Raw genomic sequence first — 9,879 nt, forward strand, 5'->3', positions numbered from 1 at the left:
TCAAGATATCAGAGAGCAAAATGCATAATGCTATTCATATGAAGTATTAATCACTCTGAAGTGAAGATTTTTCATGCGTTTTGGAGTTTAATAAATAAAATAGGATGGTTTCAGTCTGGTCAATGATGAAACTTAATCATAACTAAGTCAAATTTCAGATTAATAGTACATTCCTCTTCCATTGTAAATGTGAAAGCAATACAAAGGAAAGTGAAATCATTTAAGTTGATACCCTATTGTTATGAAACAGAACTCTTTTGCCTGTTTTAAAACATGTTCATATCATTTCCTCTCAAGTAAACTCTTACACCTCCCATTCTAATTCAAGCCCAGATCATAGGCAATCTCCCAGACCACTTACGTTTCTTAATTAGTGTTGCTTTTGTGTGCCTTTCCCGGTTTGCAAGATACTTTTTATTTTTTTATTTTTTGGTAGAGCACAGAATAAAAATGGAGCCTTTGCTTTATCCATTATGCTACTAGCAACAAAACACTAACATAATCGATACTATTAAAGGCTTTCCCGGCTGTGCACATTTGTCAAAGACAGTGTATCTGAGAAATTACACCAATGAATCTTGAAAAAAGGCAGCATCCTACACCAAAAGCTTGGTCTTCCTCATCCTAAGTACATATCAATATGTAAAAAAGCAGGAAAGATATATACTTCATCTTTCTTTATAGTATTTGAAGGTCCACTATTACAGTTTTTAATGGGAAGAAAAAAAAGAAGTCAGTATGCAAAACTTCACCTCCACTGAGAAGCACTTTCTGCATACCCACCCTAAAACCCACTGCAGGCACATGGGTGACAGCTTCCTCTGTGTGAAAGCACTCTGTATGGACATGCCTCTGATAGCAACGATCTCACTGGTTTAGAACCAGTTGCTGACATGTCTGTCTCTTACAGCCTGTGCATAGCTTGACAGCAAAGCCAACTTTCCAAGGGGTATTTCCAGGCTCTTAGTACTGAGCCTAGAGCCCACTAAGTATGCAGTTTGTTGCGTGACATATATCCTGAATTTGTATTCCAAGACACATCAAAATGTTAGGTCTATGATAACAATCAAAATATACTCAATACCAACTCTGCCATAATATCAAATTCCATGGTAATAAGTTAAGCACTGAGAAATCAGAAATTCAAGTCTAGATTTCTATAGAGTTCTTTACTTTCATGATTCTTAACAAAGGAGAGTGCTAATATTTTAGATTTATTAAATATTTATCATGTGTCTTATGGTTATTTTTACTGGAAACACTCAAAAACTGGGTTCTCAGTTCTTGATGATTATGATCTCAGGTTTCATTAGCCATATATATATATATATATATATATATATATATATATATATAATTTTTTTTTTAATTAAAACCATTAACACTGCCTTCTTAGTCTTTGTCAACATCTGCCAGGTGTGGTGGTATCTAGCTTGTATCATTCTACCCTTTCTCATAACCCTTCATGCTCTGATGGACTTTGAAAGCCCATAACATAGAACTCATATAACTTTACTTTAAACACAAAATACACTGATTTCATGTTTTAAATAATTTAAAAGCAGATGTATAGCATGAAGGATTCTAGGACCTATGGAAGAACTATCATAAAGTTCTTTTATTCTTTTCTTAATCTAAATGTAGTCTACATTTCCCTCCCAATTTTTTTAAGAGAAATGATCCTTTTGTATGAAGTTATGGGAAAACAATAGTAGAGAGGTAGAAGAAAATAGATGCCACAGACCTAACCTAAAATACTCTTAGGTTTTTAGTTAATAATAAGTATATAAGTAAATAATAAGTTTATAATGAAAAAAACTGCTGTAATAAATTTTCTTTTTTGCTTCATACTAATATAACTATAACTTTTTGTATATGTATATTTACATATATGTATTATTTATATATACAGACATGTACACTTTGATGACTTTGAAATGAGAAAAAATGATCTAGATATAGTCATAGGTTTTTAGTACATAATAATATAATACAAATGCCTAAATCATGGATACAGTAGAAAATTTAATAAATATTTAATTAACCATGATACAACTGAGCCTGGGTTTTATTTAAAATGAGGCAAGTAACTAGAATTAGGTTCTGGGGGTTAAAAATCCAAGGGTCTTTCAAGGCATGGCCTCCAAGGTCAAAGTGGAGTATGTGACTGACTGCTATAATATTGTGGGGTTGAAATGCTCAAGCCTCACAATTCTTCCCTTTATAACATGGTTCTCAAAGGTCCAAATTATCAGACTTTTACAAAAGCTATCAGCACTCTCATAGTAATGGGTTCTAAACATGATAGATCTGGATGATTTCACTTTAAAAATATCTGAAACTTACAAAATGGATTAATCCATTTTTAAAAAGTTCTTCACTTAACCAGAACATTGATTCAAATGTTCTTTTATAGTGTGAGCTCTCTGCATATTTTTTTTAAAGTAACCCAATTAAAAAAAAAAAAGGCTTACGCAAAACAACTCAGAAGCCCATGTATTGTACCAAGGGCAAATAGCAGACAGAGGTATCGTGAGTACTTTTGTTTCTTAGCTGAAATGAAAAGTTGAGCAGTTTTCTGTTGAATGGAAATGATGACTTTAAACATTTTTTTAAAATTGATACTTAAGGGGACTTGATGAAATCTTAACATCTCCACTTTTGCAGATCCAAGTTAATAAACAAACCCGAGCAGATGCAATATCTATGTCCCAACCTCTCAGGTTTAGAGATTTTATACATAAAAAATAGAAAAATTAGAGCTTTTCAATGGCAAATAATGTTTTCTTTTTCTTTTTTTCCAGTATTCGAGAGTCTATCAGCTTTATTATTTAAAAAGGAATCATATAATGGGGCCCCATTTGAACTTTTTTATTTTCTCTATTACTTTTTATCTTTATGTCTCTTTAATTCACTAAATGGGAGCAGTTTTTAAAATGGAGGGCTCCAAGTCACTGAATAATTAAGGTAGAAGGTAATTGATTGTAAGTATATCAAGATAAACCCTAACTTAGAAAAAATATATATGGCCAAAAAACATCAACTGATTTGCTATCTATAAAAATATATAACCCTTCATTACTTTAGCAAGTGTTATTATAAGTGAATTTTTAAAGTATTTAAAATAAAAATTAAATTCTATTTAAGTTGATAAAATGAAAGAAAAAAAAAAACCACACACACACACACACACACACACACACACACACACACACACAAAACAAACCCAGTGCTTAATTGATTTTTAAATCCCTTTTTAAGGAAAACTGGGTTTCCAGTTAGGTTTTCCTTTTATTAAGTAGCATTGTTCATGCTTATTTGAAAATACTACTGTCATTATTGATTTAGTCTTCCTCTGTTTTTGTTATTTTGGAAGAGGGATAGGATGGAGAAGGCAATAAATTCTTCATAACTATTGCTCCCAAAGAGAAACAACCAGCCAAACCTGCCTAAAGAATCCAAACCCAATTTGGGGATATAGTTAGGAATATTTCTGTAAGATTTTTCTTCAAAAGTGTTTTATATGGGAAAGTTCCTAGAGTAAGAGTAATCATTCTTATCTTTAGAATTTGTGGAGATCATGTGGATTTTATGTGGAGGGTCTCCTTAAATTTAGTAAATTATCTCATATTTTCTATTGGTTGATTCTCATTTTGTTTGATTTTTAGACCCAAGTTTAGAGTCAGACTTTGATTCAAATCATCATTTCATGGTTTATTCTCTTTCTAGGTACAGGAAAACCTACCACCTCAGTGTTATGAATATTAATTAGGGAAATATATGTAAAGCACTTGCATATATGACTGGGTTCATGGTTGGATTATAGCAGGTAGACAACTCATGTTAACTATTAAAGTTAACTTCTTAGCTGTTTTAGGTTGTATATTTGATATGATACACAGTAAGTTTAATACTAATAAGAAATAACAAATGAAGGTTACCTTAGATTTTTTAAAGTATAGTATCACTTCAACCATTCCTGTTTTACTTTTTTGCTTCAAGAACATTACATGCTCTAGGCATGGTACAAGGGGTAAAACCTGCAATGCAGATGGTAAAACCTACATTAGGGGATCCTGACTACCACCCACCCCACTCCCTAGAACTCATCCATTTTTCTCCTTTATGTAACTATCTATTCACTTAAAGTGAGTCAGTATTATGAGAAGAAGTGAATATTTCTAGAAGATTATTGCTTAGTTGAAAACACTTAGAATTTTGTTCATGTAAACATCATAAACTTTCTGTTATTTGTAAAATTTATTCTAACAGACTGAGGTTTTGGGAAAATATCAGAACATGACCACTGGAGGAGGGATAGGATGGAGAAGGCAATATTTCTAATGTGACAACAGCATATAAGTAGAACACTGAAGAAAGGAATGGATTATTACACTCTGATATAAGGAAATTTCAGTCTAAGTACTTTTATAGGAAATGAAATATTTGCACTATTATTAATTGTCATTTAGAAGACAACTTTCAATTATCCAACGTAGTTTAAATAATTTTTATAAATGTCTTGAACCAAAAGAGTATTTTCAGTCTGTAGGTCAGCTACAGTAAAGTTGAGGGCTTGTCTGACTCTATGTAAGCTAACTCTAAAGGGTTTTTTGTCAATTCAAGTATCAAAGTAATCTAATTTTTATAGGTACAGATCATAGATTTAAATTAAACACCCATGATAGTTGAGTAGTATGACCCAAAATAAATTACATAGTTAAAAACATTGTTAGTTGATTACTCTAATATCAGTAGATAAGAAAAGTAAACTTCCCAATAGAAAAATTCTTACTCCTAAAATATATATAAAGTATTATATTTTAATCTAAAGATTTCTGAAATTTTTCTTCAAAGTTTCACTGAATTGATTCCTCTTGGAGCAACAGATTAGTAGTTCAGTTAGCCATTTTCTTTAAGTTCTCAAACTGAAAACTGTTTTAAGGATGGGAACTGCATATAGCAAGACTGAAAACAATATGAATGACTTTGGAAGCCAACTGCATACGGTGTCATTTTCCTGTGACAGTTGCTGGTAAATTACAGTAAATTCATGTGGAATGGACAACAAATAAGCCCGTTGTTAAAGTAAGTTATTAAAGTACATTCCCAATAAAATACTTTAATCTTTCCCCCTATTAATCAGTTAAAAAAGGTTATTTTCTGTGATTCATATGATCAGAGGAACTTTGTAATAATTCACGAACTCTTTATTTCAGAATAGATTTTGAAAAATGTAAGCACATGCAATTATATCTGCACGCATACAAGCGAAAGTTAAGAATGGTTTCAACAAAACATGAAACCAGTTCCTTTCAGGGAGGGTCTTTTCTGTTTCCACCCCATCCTTCAAATGAGAAAACTTAGATGGCCTTGCCTATCAGAGAATGTGCAGGTCCATTCCACTACGGGGCATCCCAGTCATCTCCATGGCAACAGCCCTTGACAAGCTAACGGGCAACTAGATTCACACACAGAAAAAAAAAAATTAAGACTACTGAGCACTGTTGTTTATTTTTTAAGTGCAGAGCTGGCCAAACAGTTTAGAATTTTCCAGAGGAAAGGTTGGGCCCTTTACTAAACTTGGAATTGTGACTTGACCACCACTATTAAGTCGGATACCTGTTCTCAGAAAGTGAATGAGATAACGGGACAGAACTCAGAAGTTCTTCCTTGGAACACGTCTCCCATTGAAAACCAAAGGAAAGGGATTAGGAGAGGCGGTGGAGGAAGGACCTTCACACGAATGTGTCGACTTTAGCGTGAAAAGCGGGCTTGGAGGAGGCGAGAAGGGAGAAGTGGGAAGGAGGGATGTAAGCAGTGCCTTTCTCCAGCCGCAAGCCTTTCAAGACCACAACTTCCCGAAGGTATTCTGTGATCATCACTTAGCATTTAAAGTTTGTCTGAGAAGGATGGCTTCTAACGCTGCCACCTGGGGAAGTGTGCGGGAGAGACGGTCTAAAAGTGCAGGTGAGGGCACAGAGATAGTTGTCGTGACTCCGGATGACCCCGCGGTTCCTTTTTTCCTTAAGGGTTTTGATCAGGAATGCTCCCCCCCCCTCCCCCCCACTCCTCAGCCACTGTGCTGAGTTCAGGAAGTCAGAGCACCGGTCTCTGAAAGCACACCATCACCTCCACCCTGGAGACTGCCAACTCCCCCCACTTTCACCACATCCAGCCTGCTACCTTTCCAGGAGTATCAAACGGATAAACACAGAGCATGTCTACGGACCAGAGGAAAGACAAAAACAAAGTCAGAACGACTGTGTTGGCTGGTTGGCTTCACCGCCCCCTCCTCCCAGCCCTTTGTGTGTGATGATTCCCCTTGGAACCACCCATCGATGAGCATACAAGGAAGAAGAAGAAGAAAAAAAAGGTAATTTTTGGTTTAAAAGTTCACTTACCACGGCAACCTCAGATTGCTTTGTCATGCTTTTTTTTGCACTTAATTTTTCAAAACTGCTTGTGCAGGGCGCAGAACTGGGAAGGCAGGACTAAAGTCTCTCTAGTAATCGCAACAAAAAGGGAGAGAACAGTCACCCATCAGAAGGAGATTTAAAATGCACAAGCCCCCCACCCCCCCCCCCCCCCACACACACACCCCCGGGCCAGACGCGAAGGCTCCGAAGGTCTCCGGGAGGGGGTGGGGTGGGAAAAGCCCAGCTAACAAAACAAAAGGTAAAGGGGCGAGTGGAGTGGTTGGAGGGGAAATTGATCCGAGCCGCCTTGTGACCGAGGTCTGGCTGAAAACCACCACCCCCAGCACCAGCACCCCCGCCCCCAGCGCCCCCACGGCTCCCCGAGGGCTTGCACTTGCCTCCGGCCGGCTCCGCCGCGGGAGAGGGACGCCCCGTCTAAGTTCCCAGCCCCGCCGCCGTCTTCCTCCGCCGGCCGGGTTCCCGCCGGGAACACTTCCAGAGGCGCCCGGCCCCCGGAGGTCCGGGCTCGGCGGCGGCGGCTGCAGGGCGGCCGCGAGCAGCTGCTCAGATCGGCGCCTTCTCGCTCCGGCCTCCTCGGCGGCGCACAATGGCCCCGGCTGGGTGCCCCGCAGGAAGCCGGCCCGGGAGCCCCGCGAGCCGGGCAGGCCGTGTGACAGCGCTGCCCCTTTGGAACGGCTGTGATGGCTGCAACCGGAGGGTGGGGTCTAGGTGGGTCAGAACTGTTAATGACAGTATGTATCATTCTGTCTGCCCTCCGAGGGAGGGAAGCCCCCTGCCCTCCCCCTAAGTCCTAAGTGCCCCCCCCCTCTCTCTCTCTCTCTCACACACACACACACACTCACACACACACACACACACACACACACACACACACACTCACATCACTCACACACACAAGCACGCACACTTTCCTTTCCCTCTCCCGACTCCCTGTGGCATTTTATGCGGTCAGCCTTCAACAGAAGGATGAAAACCATCGGGTCATTATTTTCTGCACAGATGATGGCCAGCGAATTCATCTAAGGGAAAATACCCTGAAATGGAAAATACAGGTGTCAGAGGGGAGGGAGAGCAGGCGGCGAGGGTGTGGGAGCGAGCAGGACGTCCCCCCGCCAAGAGTTGACAACTGAGAGTCCGGCAACTCGCACCTCCAACTCCGCGCGGTGGGAGAGGCGCCCCCCGGCTCCCCCGCACCGCCTTCCTCCGAGAGCCCGGGGCCACCGGGGGGGGGGGGGCGGGAAGGGGGGTGCAGCAGGGTGATGAGGGGAGAATAAAACCAACCCGCGAAGCCGGGCCCGGGAGGAAAATGCAGGAGGGGCCCCTGCCCCCGGACCTGAAGCCCGACCTGAAGGGGAGAGGCTGCCAGGGTGCTGGGGTGAATGCCAGGGTCCGAGACGGCCGGGTCTGGTCGGGGAGGGGTTCTGTCCCTGGCTGCTGGGCACCCCTCGGGCCACCGGCTCCCGTCCCGCGGGGTAGCTCTGGCTGCGCCCTGGCCGCGGAGCGCCGCCCCCGCAGGTGTGCGGCGCAGTCACCCCCCGCCCCTGCGGACTGCACCCCCGCCTCTCCCTCTCCCCTCCCCACGGGCTGGACCTTCTCTCGCCCCCCACCTCGCCCGGCCCCGGCTGCACAGAAAAAGCCCTTCTCCTTCCGTCCCGGTTGTGGGAAGTCTTGGATCCTGGCTTCGCTGCCTCCCCACTGCCCCGTTGAAAACATCCGCGAATCCTTTTTATTCTCCCTTCAATTTTGTTAATGGTCGGAAGAACCGAGTTCACAGGCACTTGATTTCTCAAGCAGGGGAAAGCCTTCCAGGATGCTTTATTTCCCTACGTGGACAAATGGGCTGTTATTTTACACTCAACTTTCCATTTCCAACTTACTGCGACGCTGCGCACTCTTGACGCGGCTGCAAAGCACCTGCTCCAACGTCCTGAGCGTTTCTCCAGAGCCGCGTGGGAGAGATTGGTTTGTTTTATTAGAGTTTATGGAGCACCGCTTCCCCGGCACTGTGTAATCGACTCCTGTGTTCTCATCATTGGTGCCTTACAGCAGCTAAGAGAAAGCAAGAAGCAGAGCGAAAACAGAACATTTACATCTAATGAAGCATCTCTCTCTTTTATGTGTCAGCTATTTATTTATCACTTAAAACTGGGGTATACGTTGTGCAGCCTGTTCTAGGAAGCGAGAGGGCACTAAGATTTTTGTCCCGCCCCCTCAAAGAGCTTCTGATCCACCGGGAAGGTGAAAGACCTGGGCGCTCTTCATTGGTTCTAATAAGAAGCCACTGCTAGTAGATGGAAAGATCTTGTCGGAAGACGTTCAGGGCAGGAAAAGGCTGTGGTGGTGACTTCATGAAGTTCTTTATAAACCATCAAGGGCACAAAAGCCTTCCTCTTTTTTTAACCAATTACTTATCACAACTTTTCACAATTTATGATTTGAAGGTAGTCCCAGACTTAGGTTCATATCTCTCCTACAATTAAATAAAGGGGAGGGGGGAGTTGGTGAGAAGGAAAACCAGTTGGAATTAGTGAGAAATCTAAATTAATGAACTAATTAATTTATTGACTAACAGTAACACAAACTTAATAAAGTGAGCTTAGAAGAAAGCCTTAGAGATATATACCTTAATGAGTAAGGATAAGAATTTTATATAATTAACAAAATACTTGTTTCTATGTAAATAACTTGTAAGAATATGGAAAACTGTTTTTTTTAAAAAAAAAAAACACTTTCTCTTACATTGCTTTATTGACAATTTGTATAATGTAAAAGGGTTACTTCATACAACAGTTGTGAGTGGATACAGAGCCAAATGTTTTTGTAATATGTTAATTTAGGTGTAATAGTAAACAATAAACGTTTACATTGTTATTAAAGCTCTCCATTTCTTCAAGACCTAGATAGGTAAGATACTAAATACTTTTCTCTGAACATATTCTCCTGGTTGAAAACTCCTAGGGCATTTTTAAAAGAATAGCTTGCTAGCTGGCTGGGTAAGTCACTCCCCACCCCAACCCCATGAACTTTTCAGGAGTTTTGAAGACATTTGGAAAATACACACTTTGTCAAGTTCACCCTTTATGCTCTTCCAATCTAGTGCTACAACTATTAAGAGAGGAAATATGGAAGGAATTGGAATGCTAACTAGGGGAATAAAGGTGTTTATCTTGACACTTAAAAAAAAAAAAACAGACCAAAAAATAAACAATACATTTGGAAATTGGGTCTTTTAACAAATGAAAATTTTTAGATGTGATAAAAACAGCTCCAGTAAGTGTATGCATTAAATGTATTAACCTTGTGAAACATAAGATTGCACCTGGGAGAAGTTAACACAGTTGGAGATTATTAAGACACATCAACTCACTCAGCATTAATGAGGAGAACTTGAGCCTGGTGTGGAACACAGTTGTACTGAATTAGCAAGAATTATACACCT

Source organism: Cnephaeus nilssonii (genome assembly GCF_951640355.1).
Source record: "Cnephaeus nilssonii genome assembly, chromosome: 14".
Classification (NCBI taxonomy): Eukaryota; Metazoa; Chordata; class Mammalia; order Chiroptera; family Vespertilionidae; genus Cnephaeus; species Cnephaeus nilssonii.